Below are 19621 nucleotides of genomic sequence, written 5' to 3'. Positions count from 1 at the left end.
TAATGTAAAAACAATTTTTTTTAAAATTTCTAGTTTCTAGTGAGAAATGTTTGTAAAAGATTGGCCTCGCGTTAGATTCTAGAGCTAAAAGTTTTCAACAAGGTCGTTTTAGACCTCAGTTTCAAACTAATTAACTCTGGGGGGAAGTATGTAAGGATCTTAAGTTTTACTAACGTTTATTTTATTTTAAATCTTTACTATCACTTCTTATTTTCTACTTCCGGCCAGAATTAAAAGCTTTAACTTATTTATGCAAATTTGTCTGGCGAACGCCAAGTACTTGAGTTGTGGCTTTTTGCCAAGAAAGAGAGAGGAAGGAGTTAGTAGAAGCAGGCCGCTTGCCTTAGCAGTTTTTACTCGGTTGCTGGTTGCCTTCCAGGCCAGAGGTTTATTCCTCTTAATAATTTTAAACGTATTGTAGTGTTAACAGTTCTCTGTACTACATACGGCTTCCTGTTAATATACGGCCAATCTTCCACGTAGGCCCTTGTTTATTATTCCAAAGTTAAGTTAGAGTTTAGTTAATATTTTTATATTCTTACGTTCAGACCACAAGTGGTTGGTCTCTGTATTCCGAAGTCCGGAAATTATTGTAAAGAGTGAAAAATAAAGGGTTTCGTATACCCTTCCTGCGTATCTTGTCTACTTCCCACATTTATTGAACTTTAGTAAGCTCCCTGTTCCAAGTCAGGTTCTTGAATGTTCCCCAAGCAAGTAAGGACAAACACAGAACCTGATAACCTCATGCAGTTATTTATCTTCATTTTCCTATATTTTTCATGAAAAATTATGATTAAAACTTTATAATAAAAGATTAATTTATTAATGAACTTTGTTAATTAACTATGCAATAAAAATTTAAAATTAAGTTTTCTAAGTTGCGTTAATTTTCTACTCATTTCCATTTTTAAATGCTTAAATTTTCTTCTTAACTTTTAACAAACATTCATTATTTCATTCAAAAATATGAAATACGGAAGTAAAAGAATCTCTCTTTCCAAACTGAGCTCCTAAATCAATATGCGAACATGCATTTACAACTTTTAAAACTTGCAAACGCATGTGTGCGATGTAATCGTCGCGCAATGATTTGTTGATACTTTATTTTTTAATACGATATTTTCGATGACGATGTTTTTAATTTGCAAAGTTTTTGAATCGCTTTATTTTAGATGAGGATATTTTGTAGCGCAATGTTTTAGATCTGCAATGTTTTCTTTTTGCTTTCTTTTCTCCCTCGATGTTTTGTATCACGACGTTTTTGCCTTGCTTTGTTTTCTCCGCGGCGTCCTCGATGTTCGGCGGACACTCTATACGTACGCAGAGGAAAAAAAGACTCTTTATTCGAAAACGGATTGTAAATGGATTTTCTCATGATGTCTGCTCTTACATACTTAAGTATGTATTTCGTCTAGCTAAAAAAAAAAAAAAAAAAAAAAGCGATTAGACGTGGAATGTTGACATTTTGTATATGGGGCTGGTATAATATATAATTGTGCATCTTCCTTTTTCATTGCAATTGGCGGTACCAAAAGTATTTATATATAAAAGAATTCCCCCAATTACCGTCCTTAAAAATCCTTAGCCGCCTTTTATTTTCGCAACTGTTGGTCTTAGTAATATACTTATTCCAGTCACAGAAGTGTTTTAAATTACGAAAATATTCATGTTCAGCAATTAAATAACTAACTTTTAATGCGGTCTCCCGTTTCTATGCTTATATTTATGAAAGTTTTATATTCGTTACGACAAAATAAAAATACAAGAAGTTTGAATCCTGTACGACAACAATTGTGTGGGACATTTAATTTCAAATTCCGAAATTTGTTATGAATGAAGTGCAGCGAAAAATATGTATAATTTTATATGCCATGCAAGGAACTTATGTGGTGTCCACATCAAATTTCTTTGTTTTGTTAATAAAATTTTTCAAAAAACAAATATTCTGGCCCGTCACTAGATCGTGCATGTATTTCGCGTGCAAGCAAATAATCATATGTTATTAGCATGTAGCACTGGATCAAAAGAATTCATACGTACCATATCTAACATTTATCAGATAAATTTGACACCAGCTGAAAAGAAATAATAATTTCATTAGTTCATTAATTCGTTCAATACTTCATATACGTGCAAAACGTATCCAAGAGTTACAACTGACACAATAATTAATAAATGCAAAAAATTATAACTGAGATCAGACATATTTGCTTGCATTCATTGGAAAATATAGAATAAGCATCTTAAGATTATTATTGCTTTAATAAACATATTTCTACATATATATATACCTATGTTAGATCTTTTATGAATGTTTCTTACTACAAGGGAAGTAATTGAGGGTGTTTCATATTGAATGGGACAAAATGAAAGCCTGTAATTAATTTTGATATATCAGATTTACTCTGAAATTATATTTATTCAAGTTTCTATAGATGTTCTATGTGTGCACCTCCGGTGGCACGGTAAATGCGGTATAGCAGTTTTGGGCACATTCGTGATAGAATATCCTTTGCTAATGATTCGATCACGTCAACTATCGGCTGCTTCAGTTGTAAGTCCTGGAGAAATAGAAGCACGAATACTTTGTGTTAAATAATTCATAGGAAAAATTCACAAGAGTTTAGATCTAGAGATCTCGGTGGTCAACAAAGCAATGGCATATCGTCTCGCAAAAGCCACATCCCAGAAACAACACCCAGCATGGCCAGTCCAGCGATGACGTAGACTGTCGTTCAACTACCGGAGTATGCTTTTATGCTAATGTAGAGGAGCACTGTCTTGTTGCAGAATGAAGTCGAGATTATTTATTCTACTTGTGCGAAAATGTCTTTGAACCACGATAAACGATGATAGTTTGGCGTCTTTCAAAACACGGTATGCTTTCACTTACATAGATGGCGTCATTTTTATTAAGTGCCTGTAGCAGCGATTTCGCAACTGGAAAATGTTTCACTGTTGCCAGATAAAACTTGTATAATTGTAGTTTCAGAATTAATTTGTATTGGCTTAATAAATCAGTCACAGAATTTGTACTATGCTATTCTTTTTGTCCATTCCATATGAAACACCCTTGTGTTACATATCAACATAGTGCTTGCCTTTTTATGTGGTTTGAAGATTAATTTAGTTTAAGTTCTTCTAGACAAATAGCGATTGATGAGTTAAGTAACTGTAGTAAAATCGAAACTGTTTGCAGGTATGACATTAATACTTGATAATAATAAAAAATAACGATAAAAATAATAATAAATAGTATTTTAATACAAAAAGATACTAAACACAGTATAGTATATAATAAACGTATAATAAATTTCTTCGGAAATCCTACAGGTAGTAAAGACCCAAAAGCAAAATTGGGAGAAAATAATAGAAGGATTTCTTAACGAAATGATAAAATTTATAATTTTTTTGTCATTTATAAAGAATAGTGTAATCAATTACTCCATAAAACGTGAACAATACTGATTTGTTGTGTTGCAACTTATCTCACTTGTCTGACAATAACATCAGAACTAGCCCGTGAAATTCATCGTGGGAAGGATTGGAAGATTGCGCTCGCCGTTGCCAAAGGAGGTTAAGTAACATACAGGTGAGAATACGACTTTACTAGGTTCCACCCGCAATTATGATAAAGAGCGCCTCGAAGGACGGGTCTGAAAGCCTCCCACCCCTCTTCGCCTACCACTTATCTGTCGAGAGGATTTTCGGCTCGTCTCACAGCAAGAGTGCCCCCATGCCGCAAAGACACTCTGACATTTACAAACATCCATGCCTTCTCCGGTATTCGAAAAAGAGAAATCAGCGTCGCTAAGAACTATCCCGTTTTGGCAGCATAATACTGATTTGTAATCATAATATGAATTTCATCACAAATTCAAAACATTAGACTTCACTATTTCAGATTAAAGTATGCAATCCCCCTGAATTTAAATACTGATATTAATACCTCATCCATATTATCGAAAACATGATAAGAATTATAAAACAGAGTAAACAAAAAATACAAAATTCATTTACATATTAATAAGCAGAATATTTTATAGTACATCCTAGAATTTCAAAAGAAAGATGGATCGCTACAGAGGTCGTATAACGTAAAAAACTTTCTTTCATTTTCCTTGTGATATACAGGATTGCCATAAAAAAATGTCCCCTATATATGAGCTCCTGGCGACCTAACCGCTCAACCAATCGAAGTGAAATTTCAGATCTTGTTATCTGATGAGCTCGAGATTGTGAAGATTTAAAACAATAGAGCTCCCACGGTTACGCTTCAAGTGATTGTTGCACTATAATTGCAAGATTTTGTTATAACGGTGAAATAAAACTAAAAGATGTCTGAAGTAAGGGCAAAACTAATTCATTATACTTTCAGCAAAATATTTGAAAAGCAAATTTTTTAAGACAATATTCTAGCCAAGAGATATCAATAAAGTTGAGCTTCATATGAACAAAACTTCTAGTCACACATCCAAATTAACTTCAGCTTATTTAGCAAAGAAACAATCAGGAACAGGAATAAAATGCATCCCATTTAATGAAATGCTTATAATATCACATGACGCTTCTCCTGTGGACTTTTGAGCTTTAGGTATTTTAAAACAAGATTTAGAAAAACATCCATACTGAACGGACTTTTGGAAAACGATTCAAAAGGAATGGGATAAAACTGACATGACGGTAACAAAGAAAAGGTCATTTTGATAGAAAATTCGAGGCATTGAACCAAGAATCAAGGTAATCAACAGAAGCAATTCGACGCAGGAAACACGCCCTGTACGCATAAATATTACTTTTTAAAATCTTTCTTTAAAGTTGCTATAGGCATCTCCACAAGTTAAACAAAATCGCTTTTAATATTTCAGAATCTATATCTGAGTTAAAAGTCCTTTTCTTCACCCATTGTATCGTTCCGTTGTCTTTTTGGACTTTTTTCTTTAACCTTTCCTTTTTCTTTCTGTTTCCACAACTTATTAATTATCTCTGATATTCTTTTTTTGCTAACGCTTCGTTTTCGAGTGAGTCAGTCATAATGGGAGATTTTCGTTTGCATCAGGTCCTATTAGAATTTTTCTAAGGCGAAGCCTTAGATGTCTAATCTTTGAGGATAAAAAACCTATTTTTCTATTTGGGGAATAAAACTATATAAAATAAAGTAATTTGCATGTTAGCATTTGAAGCAGAAAGTCTAACTGTATAAATCAAAATCTCGGGGCAAAGTGCATCTTACAAATAGCGCCTAGCTATTCTAATTAAACAAACATTATTGGTGATTTTGCTAATAGAAAAACAAGTAAATTATAAAACATTTTAGAATGCTGGAATTTATGTTTTATTTGAAAAATAAACACAGAAATTTTACTTATTTCCTAAAAGGCCATTTTCAAACTATAAATTCTTTGATGTACATTGAGATGGTCGAGAAATAGATTCCCGCAGTAGGTAAAAAAGCTCTAAGCTTGGCAAGGAAACCTGATTTTAAACATCTGAAATATCTAGATTCACAGAGTTAAGATAGTCGAAGTCTAAAAATAAAATTATACATATTTGAAATGCATGCTGAAACACTACAGAAATAGAATTCTTTGACTTACTCTTAGCTGCTGCCGCACAGACCACATATGCAGCAAGCATGACTGCGGATACGATGTAGTTCGAGATCATCGTTGTGGCAGATGTCTTCAACTCTTTCGTTCGAAATAGCTTTGCACTTCTTGAAGTAAGCAAAATGATGCCTGCTGTCTTTACTGCAACTTCTTTTATACCAAACACAAAGGACTAAAATGCGTTCCGGAAGTATGAACTAAAATGTAATTGTAAAAAGAAATATTGACGATTTATATCGAATACGTGTTACATTAAACACTATTTAATGGAAAAATATGTTTCGCATAGTCTTTTTCCATTAAAAAGCATTTTAATAAGCTATAATTCAATCACTCGAAAACTTTCCGTGATCTTAAACACATTTGTTCAAACATTACACTATAAAAATTTCGTTCGTAGAGTCTATTATTCTCTTTCTGATACATATTTATTTTTATATTCGAAACTAAATATGGTTTTCGTCCTGAATATACAATTTTATATCTGTTTATAGAAGTTAATACAAATCTTAGTTTAAACAGGAGAATATAGGAGATAGAGGCTAGATATAACAATTTTTGAAAAAATACTGATATTTTTAAATGTATTTAAGATTTCCTTAATTATAACTGTTATTTGTTTACAGAATAATTATGTCTACATCATATTCCAAAATAAATGTTCGGCAATTTTCCTGGTTTTAGTACAAGAAGTGCCTTACCAGGATTATTCGTTTGTTACAATTTGTCTAGATTTGGGAAAAATTCTAACAGAACTCAGACAAATAATAATAATAAAAGCTACAATATTTAAAATCATTTGGTGGTTATTATTATTTGGTTTAATGAAATTGAATAATATCAAGTGCTTTATAGTAAAACATAGATCAAATTATTTAATCAATAAAGATAAAAGTCAGTCTTCATCAGAACTGCAGTTATAAAAATGATAGGTTGTTTCCTCTTACGCACATAACGTGCGCCCACATTTTGCAAATAGAGAATTGCATCCATTCTTCTTCATCAGAATGGATGTAGGCATCTCTGAAAATTAAACGCAACGACATTTCTGTTGCAGAAATTGGATATGAGTTCAAAATCTTCTTCCCTCCATTTTTTTTATCTTTTTTCTTTTGGGATGTTTCTTAACCTTGCTCTTTCCTTTATTTTTATTTTTTTTTTCGTTTCATATTAATTCTCTTTTCATATTCTTTTTCCAAAGCTTTTGCTTCTGGTGTGTTAGTTAGAACGAAGGATTTTATTTTTCATTCAGCCTTTGTTAGACTGTTTCCGAGATGATGCCTTAACAAGAGGCTGTATCTGTAGTTTAAAAAACATACATTGTTCTATTTACAAAAAGAAAACAAGACAGAATAAAGTAACGTTTCATATTAATATTCAAAGAACAAAGTACAAATAAATGAATCGAGTTCCAGAGGGAAGTTGTAGCATGTTACAACTTGCCGAGAGATTTTGTTACAATTTGCCCCATGGTATGGTTTCGAATATTTTTGTTGATTTACAAAATAAATTATAACGATTAGTAAGAAAAAATAAAGCAGCATTTTTAAACTTAGTACATGGACAAAATAAATAGGTAAAACCATTTTTTTAAAAAAGATTACTTAATTTAAATTGAAATTGAAATTTACGAAATATTCCCCCCCCCCCCTCGGTTAACTAGATAACACGGAGCACGTGCACGCAACTTCTCACCAGCCGCTTCAGAGTGACATTTATTGTATTTACATAAAAGAGCCCGTTATAAGAACCCTGTTTAGTAAAGATTCTGATAAATAAATTTAAAACCCATAGCGTAATGTGCATGTTGCTACTGATCCCTATTCTCTAGCTTTCTTACGTATTCACTTACAGTATGTTTTGTTTGTTACAGCATGTTCATGTTACAGCACTCCTCGATTCTGCTGATAGCATACCAAAATACAAACCTTGTGGAGGAAATGCTTATGAAGGAAATATAACAAAAATGATTCGATTTTGAATTACTTATCTTATGATATAATATTCATCATGCGATTCATTTGATTTTATTCATAACTCACTATTATCCTTTTACTTAGGTCAGAAATACAGCAGATGCCGCTTAATGTGATCGCAGTTATAGTTATGATTCGAATATTGTTGTCGAATTGCCGAAGTCCTACCCGTTTGCATACAAAACATATAAAATACTTCGGTTATTATCATAAGTAGTTCAGTTAAATGGATCAAGATATTATAGAATAAATGTTTTTAAACTAAGGTTGCCAAATAAGGTCAAAATAAATTGCAAAAATTTCCAACAGAGAAATGTAGCCAAGTAAGGGATTAAGTTGCCAGAAACTTGATTTTTATTTTAATCGACCATTTAAAAAAAAAAAGCCTTAGTTTGGCGTCGATTTGAATAATTCTGTTGATTTTGAGGGCAGTCAGACATCTTCTGCAAGAACATAATTTTTTTTTCCTTCTTTTCCTTGAATTAAAAATATCGTGGAAACAACCACTGATGTTACATTTTTTGCCTATATTTGTAATTTTACATTGGAATCTTCTCTTTCAACGAGGAATGCCCTCCGAGCATTAAGATTGTGGTTTCAAAATTTGCCAAACAGTTTCCAGAAACATTATGAACAAATCATAAATAAACTTTTGCATTAGAAACATTAGGAACAGTTCATAAACAAATTTTTGCTTTTTCCTAATTAAAATGCTGTTTATAATTAATGTTAAAAATGTTTCTAACTAATGTCAAATTTATATTTGTGTTAATTTATAATTTAGTTTTATTTAGAAATTATATTTCTGTTGCAATACTTCTAACTTATATGTTTAAGTATTTCATAATATGTGTATGAGAAAGGTCATGAACAATGACAGGACATAGGAAAACCTGCAGGTTATGTCCTTGATGCTTCCTCATGTCTTTCCTCATATGATAAACTTTCTCTTGCTTCGCTAATGCATTAATGCTTTTTCTTTTTGCTCCCTCGAAGAGAGCAGAAAAAAACATCTTTTCAATAAACTATGAAAACTGTGATTTAATTCCTGATTTTCTGGGAATTTGTATACTGTTGCGTGCGCACGGTTTCGTAATAATAGACTAAATGCCCACAAAACTGATTGTAGCTTGCGAAATTTATTTACAAAAAGGAACACTTTACATTCCTGGAACTTTCCACAAAAATATCTGTACAGCTTTTCTCAGTATCGCACAGAACAATCGGTAGTTGCACTTCAAATTACTGGGAACGTTAAACACAACGCAATGCAAAGCGAATCTAACTGGGTATCTTAACACTCCGAAGTCGCTCTGAACTAACAAATGAGAGCTGATTTTCTCTCTGGTCTTATATAGTTTTACCCCATTCGCGGAGAAGTCTGCAGTATATTCCATTTCTCGAAATTACTAGGAGGTATGTAAGGGGCTAGATACGGTTACAGTTACATATTACAATACTAATGACAATTCAGTTTCAATAATAATGACAGTTAGTCAGGGGCCGAATAAAAACGTCCCCAAATGATAGGCAAGTTTGGCGTCTTTTGACTATCACTCGTTAATTTTTGCGTCAAAAATTAGTCACCAAACCAAAGCTTGGCGATATCTCGACAATTAAAAGAGATAGCCATCTACTCAATGTTAAAATAGACTTGCCCCTGTATTCTTATTTTTCCATTAGAGCTCCGTTTTTCTCAAGCATTTCATGGTACAATATACAAAAGATACTACAATTTCACATATAATTGGACATGTATACAAAATTCGTAAAAACACTCTTTGACGTTTGAAGTTTCAAGATCTAAAATATATCGTATATAATCTTTTTAAAATTTTCACAGATTATAATACGAACTTTTTGCTCTCTTTCAAAGCAAGAATGATCGAAAAACAGTTTAGCTATTTTCTATATTTTTAAAAATTTCTATATCGCAGTCTGAAGCAGACGAGGAAGATTTTTTTGAGTTTGCCTTTTGGCATACTTTAATGACGAACTGGTAATATTTGTTTTCGTATTTTAGCTTCAAGCAAAATACTCGTTAAGCAACACTGTAGCTGCATCCAGTTTTCAAAACTGAGCAGTTGAAGAGATTTCTTGATTCTCTAAGCGATGTTCCGTTATTTTTCTTTATTAGCGCACACGGGATATTAGTCTCGAAACGCGATTTTGCGTTTTTTTCCCACTTTCTATTCTAGTCTCTTGCCATTCGGAAGAACGTAAGATGTTAATATTTCATATTTAATCTGTCTGCTACAGATAAAAAACTAAACTATTTAAAAGCAATAGACGCATTTCTTAAAAATATTATTTTTTACATTTTAATCTGATTTATTTAAATAAAGATGAATTTAATTCATGTTTTATTTAATAAAAACATTAAATATTTTTATAGAATGACATAACGTACTTTTTCAGTTTTTAAATATACAGAAGGTATAGACCGCTCCGCATGTTAGTCTAAATGCATGTTCATATAATATCCTATAAAATTATAACCCTGCGAAATACGCTATTACACCTGCATCCCTATCGATAATCTCTTCTGATAAGTTATGTTAAACACTACAAGAGTCCATTTGGGCGAACTTTGAAATCTGAATTCTTTGAGGCGTTTTATGATTTTTATTTAGCTCAAAAGGTACGTCAGTTCTGAATGGGATATTAGTCTCGCAAGGCATTTTGCGTTGAATCACTATAAACGGTATATCACTTTTCATATTGTTGCCACCATATATACTATATTTACAGAAAATTTATTGTTGCCACCATATATACATGCCCTATATTACTATATTTACAGAAATTAAATAATGAAGAATCTGCATGAATGTATGCATGCTTTTCGCATTGTGAAAAAACTACGGTACCTAGAGCCATCAACTTTTGAACTTCGTAGTCCTTCACCCGAACACTGACAACATTAACTATTTCATATTTTGTGAAACTTTAACGAATTTTTGATGAGAAAACTCAACGATTTCAAAGAGAGCAGTGGCAACGCTATAAGAAAAAAAAAAAACTTTTTTATCTACAGCACGCAAGACTGTCTATCGGAAATTCTAAAGGTATGTTGTTTCTAAATATTTTGTGATTTTGCTCTTGAATGGAATTTTATGTGATGTAAGCGCTAAGAACGCGATATTTAATAAATAAAGTAAAGATATAAAACGTCAATAATAAAAATACAAAAAAAAAAAAAGTTTTCTAAGGCCATCTTAGTAAGAAAACTGAACATTGATATGACAATCTGAAAAAAGACTGAAAAAAAAATTGTATGCCAACTCTTAACTGCATCGAGATTCCGAAATGTATACTGTTATGCTGCTTTTAAAAGTTTTGCAAATTTGCTGTTGAATAGTATGACGGTTAAAATCTGATACCTTTCAGATTTTTTTCTTTCTGTTTTAAGCCCCAAAGTAGCTATTAGTCTCGAAACAGAATTTTGCGTTGGTTTACTATAAAACGGTGAATCGTTTTTCGAATTCTTGCCACCAAATATTATCGCTCTGCATTTTTAAAGAAATAATGAAGAATCTGCATGTATGTATATATGTTCCTCGAATTTTGGAAAACAAAAAAGGCTGTACCTAAAGTCATCAAATTTTGAATAATGCTATCCTGCATACGAACATTTGCATCCGGAAGCCTGGCGTCCAGACGGTGTAGTGTTTAGGGAAGCCTGACTGCGATACCAAAGGGCCCGGGTTCGACTCCCGTAGAAAGCATGGATATACAATTGTCTGTCCCTTCGTAAAAAGTAACGGTGGTCGCCTATTAGGTGCCTCCACAATAAAATGGCCATCACCTCTGGCCAAAGCAGTTGTAGGCAAGTGTCCGCTATTGGGAAAAAAAATCTGGAAGCCTGAATTTTGATTGATTAACAAACTGAACGATTTGAAAGCGAGCAATGGCTGCACTGTTCGAAGGAAGACATCTGTTAATATAATACACTCATGTCCATAAATTAAGGATAATGCAAAATCAGGCTAAGGAAGAGTTACAAGCAAAGCAAATTTGACTTATTTATAAAACTTATTTAATAAACAAAAGGTAAAGAGCAAAAAAGATGCTATATGTTTGATATTATTAAAAAAAATAGCGATTTTTTCTCTCTGGAGCAAATTAAAAAAAAAAAAAAACTATTTACAAAAAACCAATATTACATGGTTGGTATGATTGTTAGTACATTGTATGTCTCCCAGACGATGCAATACAGTCCGTACAACGCCTAGGCATGCTGAGTATCAAATGATCGATCTGATCTTGGGGGATATTACACCACTCAAAAAGCAATGCTGTACGAAGTTCGGGTAGACATGTAGGAGGAGGTTGACGGGCTGCAACTCGTCGGCCAAGTATGTCCCACACGTGCTCTACTGGATTCAAGTCCGGTGAGAATGTTGGCCAGTCCATACGGGTTATATCCTCCGATTGAAGGCATTCGCTTACGATGTTTGCACGGTGAGGACGGTCGTTTCAACCATAAACACAAATTGTGCCCCCATGGCGCCCCGAAACAAACGTACATGTTGTTCCAGAATGACATCCCAGTAGATTTGGCTTGTCATGGTGTTCCAATTTGAACATGCAGGTCAATTCTGGAACCCAGAATAATTCCACCCCAAACAAGCACTCCTGCACCACCATAACGGTGTCGTTCAATGATGCTTTCTTGGTGGTAACGGCTACCTGGAGCTCTCCATATGAAAGTCCGGAGAGAATCAGACTGCAAGCTAAACCTGGACTCGTCGGAAAACATCACACAAGCCCACTGTTGCGGTGTCCACAATGCATGCTCTCTACTCCAGGCTAACCGCAGGCGACAGTGAGTTGCATTAAGTGGAACGCATCTGATAGGTATACGAACATATAGACCAATCTGCCCTAAGCGTCTGTACACGGTCTGCCCTTGAAATTGTCGTACCAGTGTCTGAAGAGAGTTGACGAGACAGGTCTGAGGCTGTGCTCCGCCTGTTTCTTTTGGCAGTAACTGCCAAATATTCATTCGGCGTTGTAACTCTGGGGCGACCTATGCTGTAACGTCTACTCACATTACCATCATCTTGGAATCGTTGCCAAAGCCTGGAGATGACACTCTGGGCAATTCCAAGTTCGTCTGATACTTCCAGTTGGGTACGCCCACATTCCAGACGGCCGATAATTCTACCACGTAAAAAATCATCCAAATGCGTCCTTTGTGTCATAACTATTCGGTTATTGCACTGAAATGTTTATAAAGCGCCTGCGAACAATTTTACTTCTTTGCCTGTATTCCTTATATATCACTCTCTTACACTCTCGTCATTGTGACGTACCATCGGTGTCATTTGGTTACTTTCTGGAATTTGCATATGATTCTTGAAGATGTGTGTAGTGATTTTACAGGTGATACATTTATTTTAGAGTTCGATTTCCGCGTGACTCCGAATTATCTTTAATTTATGGACACGAGTGTAGATTAAAGACATCGCCAGTGTGAAAGTTCCTTGGTTGCCATGCTCAGCATTTATCGCTGATTTAGCTCTACATGCACATATCTTTGGTTTCATTGTTTCCGACCTCATTTTTTTCCAAATTTGAATTAGCATTTATTTACAGAAGCAACGAAAAAGAAAATTTATTAGTAAGAGTGCATTTAAGGTAGTGCATCACAGTTTTTACTATGTATGTAAAATCTTTGAAGAAATTTTGTTTCTAACTATATATTCATGTTTTCAGTGTTACAAGTATAAAATCTAATGAATCTAATGAATGAATTTTACAAATATAAAATCTAATGAATCATTTAAATAATAAATTGCGAATTTGAAATTTCTATTAAGAAAAATATTAATTTATTTGTTTTTCAGTTGGTATTAAGCTTGTTTTCTAAGCATCTGAATTGACTTGAGGATTTAGAAATGAAATATATATTTCATTTCTAAATCCTAAAGTCAATAATCCTAAAGTCAATAAATATATATTTCATTTCTAAATCCTAAAGTCAATAATCGTAAAGTCAATAAATATATATTTCATTTCTAAATCCTAAAGTCAATATGTAGTCATAAGTATCTAAATGAGAAGAACTTATTTTTTGGTATACAAAATGTAGTGTTTTTAAAAGTGATTTAACAAAAACGAACCTCATTTTCCCATTATTCTTGCATTTCTGCACGAATCTAATCCAATCTAGCAAAGAGGTTTAAGGAGGGCTTTTGTTTCTGCCATATAGAAATAAATTTAAAATAAATAAAAAAGTTAGGAAATAAATGGCTTCTTCAGTACAAAGCATACATACTGCACTCATTCAATTAATTTAATAGTATGATTTTCAGAAAGATTTTGCTTTTATATGTCTTATAGATATAATTATAAACTTTAACAGAATGTAGATTTCATAATATTTTGTATATAATTCTAGAATTTGATTTTAACAAACATTAACTCATAGATCCATGTCATTTTTTCTTGAAATGTGTTTTTTTCCCTGTAAAAGGGATAAAAAGCTGTTAGAACCGAGGCCTTTTATCTGGTTAAGGGCAAATTACGAATGCTTAAATTTTGTGTATTTACTTTCATTTCAGTTTTGTATGATTACCCAAATCCATTTTAACATTAGATTTAATTTAAGATGTGTTTGCATAATCAAGCATATTTTGAGATTTCGTATATGCATTATTTATTGTTTGAGTTGAAGAATTCTCATTTTTATTGAAGTATAAAGTATAAAAAAAAGTTATGAAAATTCCTGTAAGAATAATTTCTTAGCACTACTTTTACGTTGAAGTCTACGCTAATGATACATTTTCATTCTTGTTAGATTTCACTGTGTATTTGTTATGCATTTGAATTTACAAATATGCATAAAAATATTAAGAAGGGGAAGTTATGGTATATGTTTAAGTTAACTGTGACAAAAATCAAAATTGCAAACTCATATATCTATATGGATATAAATATCCAATTTTGAATTTAGTATGGCTAGTAGATCTCTGAAAACAAATGAGATGTCATATTTAAAAAAGTGTATTTTATTATTCATTTAGATTATATTTTCAATCCTATTCTATAAAAATATTTAAAAAAATTTTAAAAACACAGCTTTAAAAATCTGTAATGAGAAGTTTAAAATCGTCATCTAATTATTCTAAGATAAATTTGTGCCAATATACTGAAAGCAATATATGCATGCATTACAAAATTATGAATGAGAATTTAAAATTTGCTTTAAACGGTTAACAAACTGGGGTAAAAAATATACTAATAACTTCAATGTCAATTTTTAAGTATACTGAATTTAAAATTAAGCCCAGGGTTCGAATATATAAAATATTTCGGTGCATGTATCTTTACATTATAATGCAATTCTGAATCAGAAGCACAATAATATACAATATAAGGTTGATCAGAAATAATGCATAGAAATAAAGTACATAGAAGTACACTAATATAAATTCTGGAAAGGTTATAGATTAATATTATCTTGACTTAATGCGCTTTCTTCTTATTTATTTTCATACCATGCACTTATATGTTATATTTTTGTAACTGTCATAAGAACATAAATTCAGTTACAAAATCTGTTTTAATTTATAGATGGGTAAGAGATCTCACAGAAAGTATACAAAATGAAAATATTTAAATTAGTAATGTAACAGTGCTAAATATCAATAAAATATGCATGTAATTCATAATTATGGTCAGGGATTAGTTTCTTCCAATTTAGTAGAAGAAATCTTTTTTTTCACTCAGCCTTTTCTCTACGACGGTATTCTACTGTGGAAGAGACTTGTAAAGCCTGACTATCAGTCTCTTATATAGCATATTGAGCATCCATTATTTAAATCATGAGACTGTGTGCATTTATCATCTGCCGAACAGTCTCCTCCTATCAAACTGCACATAGATGTTCTAAACTCAAAAGTATTCAGATTGCATGTTATATCAAGATTATTTCTAACTTGATAAGCATAAAATCATACAGAGACAGCACAACTCATACTGTTATTTTGGTTTACATGTGGCGGATTTGATATTATTCAGTCTTCTGACGTCTTAAAAAGATTCTATAGTTCTTTTTCTCTCAGATCGAGTATGGGTTTACAATTTTTATCTTCCTGTACATTTGTAACACCCTGAGGATCATAAAATTGAAGTTTTCTACCTTTGGTCCAGCTATGAAGATATAATAATCTACAACATTACTAGGGAAGAAAATTAATTCCACAGTAGTTAACTACTCTTCACTTTATATATTCACTACTTAACTGTCCATCAATATATATTATGTATGGCAGCATTTAAAAGCCAACGATTTTGAATCTAAAATAATACTAAATTTAATATCATGTGAAAATACAACTTTAGTTTGGCATAGATTTTGAGTCAAAATTTTATTGATTTCGAGAGCGATTATATACAAATATTTTTGCCAAATCTTTCTATGCTAAATTATAGTTTTTATTTCTACATAATATTAATGGATTAATTTATAAATATGTTTTCTTATATAAAGAAATATACACAAATTTATAGTAATTCAATCCGCATATAAGTTTCACTGTTCCTTTTTTTGGCCTTCAGTTCATATTAACATTTTATTTAGACTAAACCTACAATCATGGAATAAGAATATTTGTGTTTTATATAAAAAGAATGAATATAAAACTATATAACTTACAATTATATTATTTCTTACACAGGTCATTTATCAAATGATGTAAAATCACGAGGGCAAGCAAGTCTGCCCTAGGAACAGAATTAAAAAAATTTAAATCCTGCTCTACAGTACATCCCAGCTGGCTTGGTTTTTCCGTGAATAAAACTCCAAATGCCAAAAGTCGTTAAATCCCGTGTGTACCGCATACTAGGATCAAATAGATAATTTCAGGAAGAGATGACAGATCATAAAACAGACATAAAACTAATTAAAATTTTTCATAAGCAAGGTGAGACAATAAAAAAAATGTAGCGCAGAATTTAGGAGTTGCTGAAATGCCTATAACAGGTTGGAAGAAGATAAAACATTCAGTATGAACTTTCACACCTTTGTTAACTTCTTACACCAATAATCAATTATAGGAACATAAAAAAGATTAAAAATCACGATTGGCTATTTCATAAAACGATTAAAAAAATTCGAAACGAGATTCAAATAGAAAAAAGGGTAAAGTCAAGGAACTACAAACTATATTTTAATATACAATACATTAGTTTTTACATGCAAGTAAGCTAAACAGATACACAATCGCAAGGAAACAGAGAGTACAGAAACACCACTAAATATTTCACCAAGAAAAGGAAAAATTCAAAAAACTCAACGAATTTTTACTGAGTAAATTATCTACATATATGACGAAGATGAATTTAAGAAAATCAAAAATTACCATTATATTAAAAAATATATATAAATCAAACGGGTACAAAATTGTGTAAGTTTAAAGAATATAAAGCAAACATTTCATAAAGCAGAAGACAATGGAACAGATAATCATGTCAATATGATTTTCAGTTTTAATAGTTTTATATCAAATAATATTTGTGTAAAAAATGTAATCAAATAAATTCACAAAAAGAATATAAAAATTCGTATTCATATGACGGTTTGGACTATCCAACTCACGCGCAAGAACACTGAACACAATTGATTCAAACACTAAAAGCCGCCAAGAATTCAGGAAATTCCAGCAATCAGAAAGCGCCATCGCACTAGGGACTTTTGGCATCATTTTTTGTTCGCCAAATTCAATTTTTGTGCAAAACTGGTGTACGAGACATCGTTTTTAATGCTATGGTAACTTATTGAAGTTATCGAAATTCGTCGTATTTCTTGGGTAGAAGTAATTTTTTTTGCTTTCGTTATTATTTTGAGGTACGCTGAAATGATTTAATACTTAATTTTTAATTTACTGTATGGGCGATAAGTCTGGAATTGACAGTATTTATATTGACTAATTTAAATTTAAGTTTCTAAAACAAAAATAAATAAATAAATAATAATAATAATAAAAGAACACCGTATTTCTAACTCAATTTGTTCTGTCGTTACCGAATTACTTTTTGATTTACCTGATTTATACCTGTATATTTGAAAATGCTTGGTGATATCTAGGTCCATTTTATTTCATGTACTGTAAACATCCTAAATTTCAAGAAAGAAAAATATTTTAAGAATGTATCCTTTTTTTTAAAAATCTTAACTGCAGTATTTTAGATATCTCTTTTTTTGTGTGTATGTATTTTTCTGTAGGCAAAATTACACTAACAAAAGTTCCTACTGAAATATCAAAAATGCTATAATTGTTTAGAGAATCTGTATATTAAAATGTTGAGATGGGATACTTCATAAAATTTCAGCTAACCCATTAACTCCCAAAAGAAAAAATAATTGAGAAATTAACATGAAACTTGATGAACACTCTCTATCTAAATAATTATATTTCATTTCATTGTGTTACATAAAAATAAAGGTATAATTTTTAAGTCTTGCAAAATTGCAGCATGAGGTCAATCAAGTAATTTTTGTTCTTCTGCTGCAGAATCTGATGTATTTGCGAATATAAATTAAATTGTAATTTATTAACCTATATAAAATCTCCATTAAAATATCGAGTCGTGATCTATGAAAATATTCACAAAGAGCTCATACTTTAGCTTATAAAAAGAAAATATCAAATTATGATTAAACGTTTTAATTTTTACAAAAGAAAGAAAATACAAATAATTGGACACAAAAACAATTTGAAATTAAAAAATATCGATTAAATTTCATTATATGCATAATTTATGTCAGAAGTTGCTACACTATTTTCTTCTCTCACCTCAGTTGTTCTTTTATGAGGTTTTAAGAACCAATCAGAGATTTTTTGAAACGTTTCTGCATTCTTCTAGAGGTTTTCTACATTTAAGATTGTCTTTAAATCTGAAATTTATTGTGAGCAAAAGATCTTATTGTGGAAATACTGTTCATCCAGCTGAAAGCCAGTTTAGCTTCATCTCTGCTAATAGCAATAGTCTGCATAATGACTGTAATTTCCTCTACATTATTAGGAATTTCATTATGCAATTTTCGTGTCTCAATGAAAACCCCAAAACATTTTTTTACATATTTTAATTTAAAATGCAATGTTTGTTAAAAATGGTTACAAAACGCAAGACCTGTTTTTGCTGGAATAAATAATAAGAAAACAAAAAGAACATGGGGTTTGAAATTTCGAGACAAATTTAACAATGGGCTCATGCATACCTCCTACAGTTCATCACTGAAGATATCATTATGGATTTTTTGTATCTCATTTAATGTTGCAAAATCCTAATATCACTATTACTAAGAATAGGATAAATAGATTTTACTTGTATATATCAGAGCTATATTTGAAGATATCTAGAGAAATTTCAAGACACTTTTAACTCAGAGTAATTGTCAAGCAGGTTCCTTCCATTGTAGAATTAAGGGTAATGAATAGCTGATTTCTTCACAAAGAAGGAATAAACCTAATGAGAACATTAGTTTCCACTTTCTAAAGTTTTTAGCAAATCTAATTTGTAGATTTTTCATGTGCACACGTGTAATCAAAAGATTTGGGGCGCTGTTTGTTTGAACGAATCCACCTGTAATCACAGATTATCAAAAACACATATTTGTCACAAAATTTAAAATTTTGAGAGGCCAGGAATTTAAAGGTTAAAATAAACCAAAAAAGCGTAGACTGATGCAGATTTTGAATAATTCTTATTAATTTCGAGGTATCTCATGTATGTGCTTTAACCCTTCCCGGCACGCTACATTTTAAAGTCTGAGTATTGATAAAAAAAAGGTAGGCAGTCTAATTAGGCCTAGAGGCCTTCGAAGTAAAATTTTGTGAAGATAGTACTTATCGTTTTAATTCTGTGAGTGTGCCCAAAGTGGCACGCTGATTGAATAGAGCTTTGAAAAGAGTGCTGAAACTAGCATTGTTGTCAATGAACTGACCGATGAGATGCAAAGAAACAAAGAATACAGACTCTCAGCTGTCCTAGATTATCGGTGAGCCCAGTCTGGGCACACCTACG

General features: G+C 31.6%; 1 long non-coding RNA gene across 3 annotated transcripts in view; it reads right to left on the bottom strand.

Moving 5' to 3' along the window:
- The window catches only part of LOC146996300 (uncharacterized), a 41047-nt gene that overhangs the window by 18055 nt on the left and 3371 nt on the right, over window positions 1-19621 (bottom strand). Inside the window, exons 2-4 of one of the 3 annotated variants that reach the window (XR_015042173.1) lie at window positions 16251-16436; window positions 5598-5806; window positions 2041-2075 (exon numbers count right to left, since the gene is read on the bottom strand). This is a non-coding gene — a long non-coding RNA (uncharacterized LOC146996300). Of the gene's footprint in view, window positions 1-2040; window positions 2076-5597; window positions 5807-13713; window positions 13729-16250; window positions 16437-19621 lie in introns of those variants that run through there. The other 2 variants (XR_015042174.1, XR_015042172.1) reach the window with 2 other exon arrangements.

The sequence above is a fragment of the Stegodyphus dumicola genome, chromosome 7 (assembly GCF_044657685.1).
Source record: "Stegodyphus dumicola isolate Sdum_Otavi_A_Nest chromosome 7, ASM4465768v1".
In the NCBI taxonomy this organism is placed as follows: Eukaryota; Metazoa; Arthropoda; class Arachnida; order Araneae; family Eresidae; genus Stegodyphus; species Stegodyphus dumicola.
The sequence above is the reverse complement of the archived record's forward strand: the minus strand, read 5'-3'. Positions and strand labels throughout refer to the sequence as shown.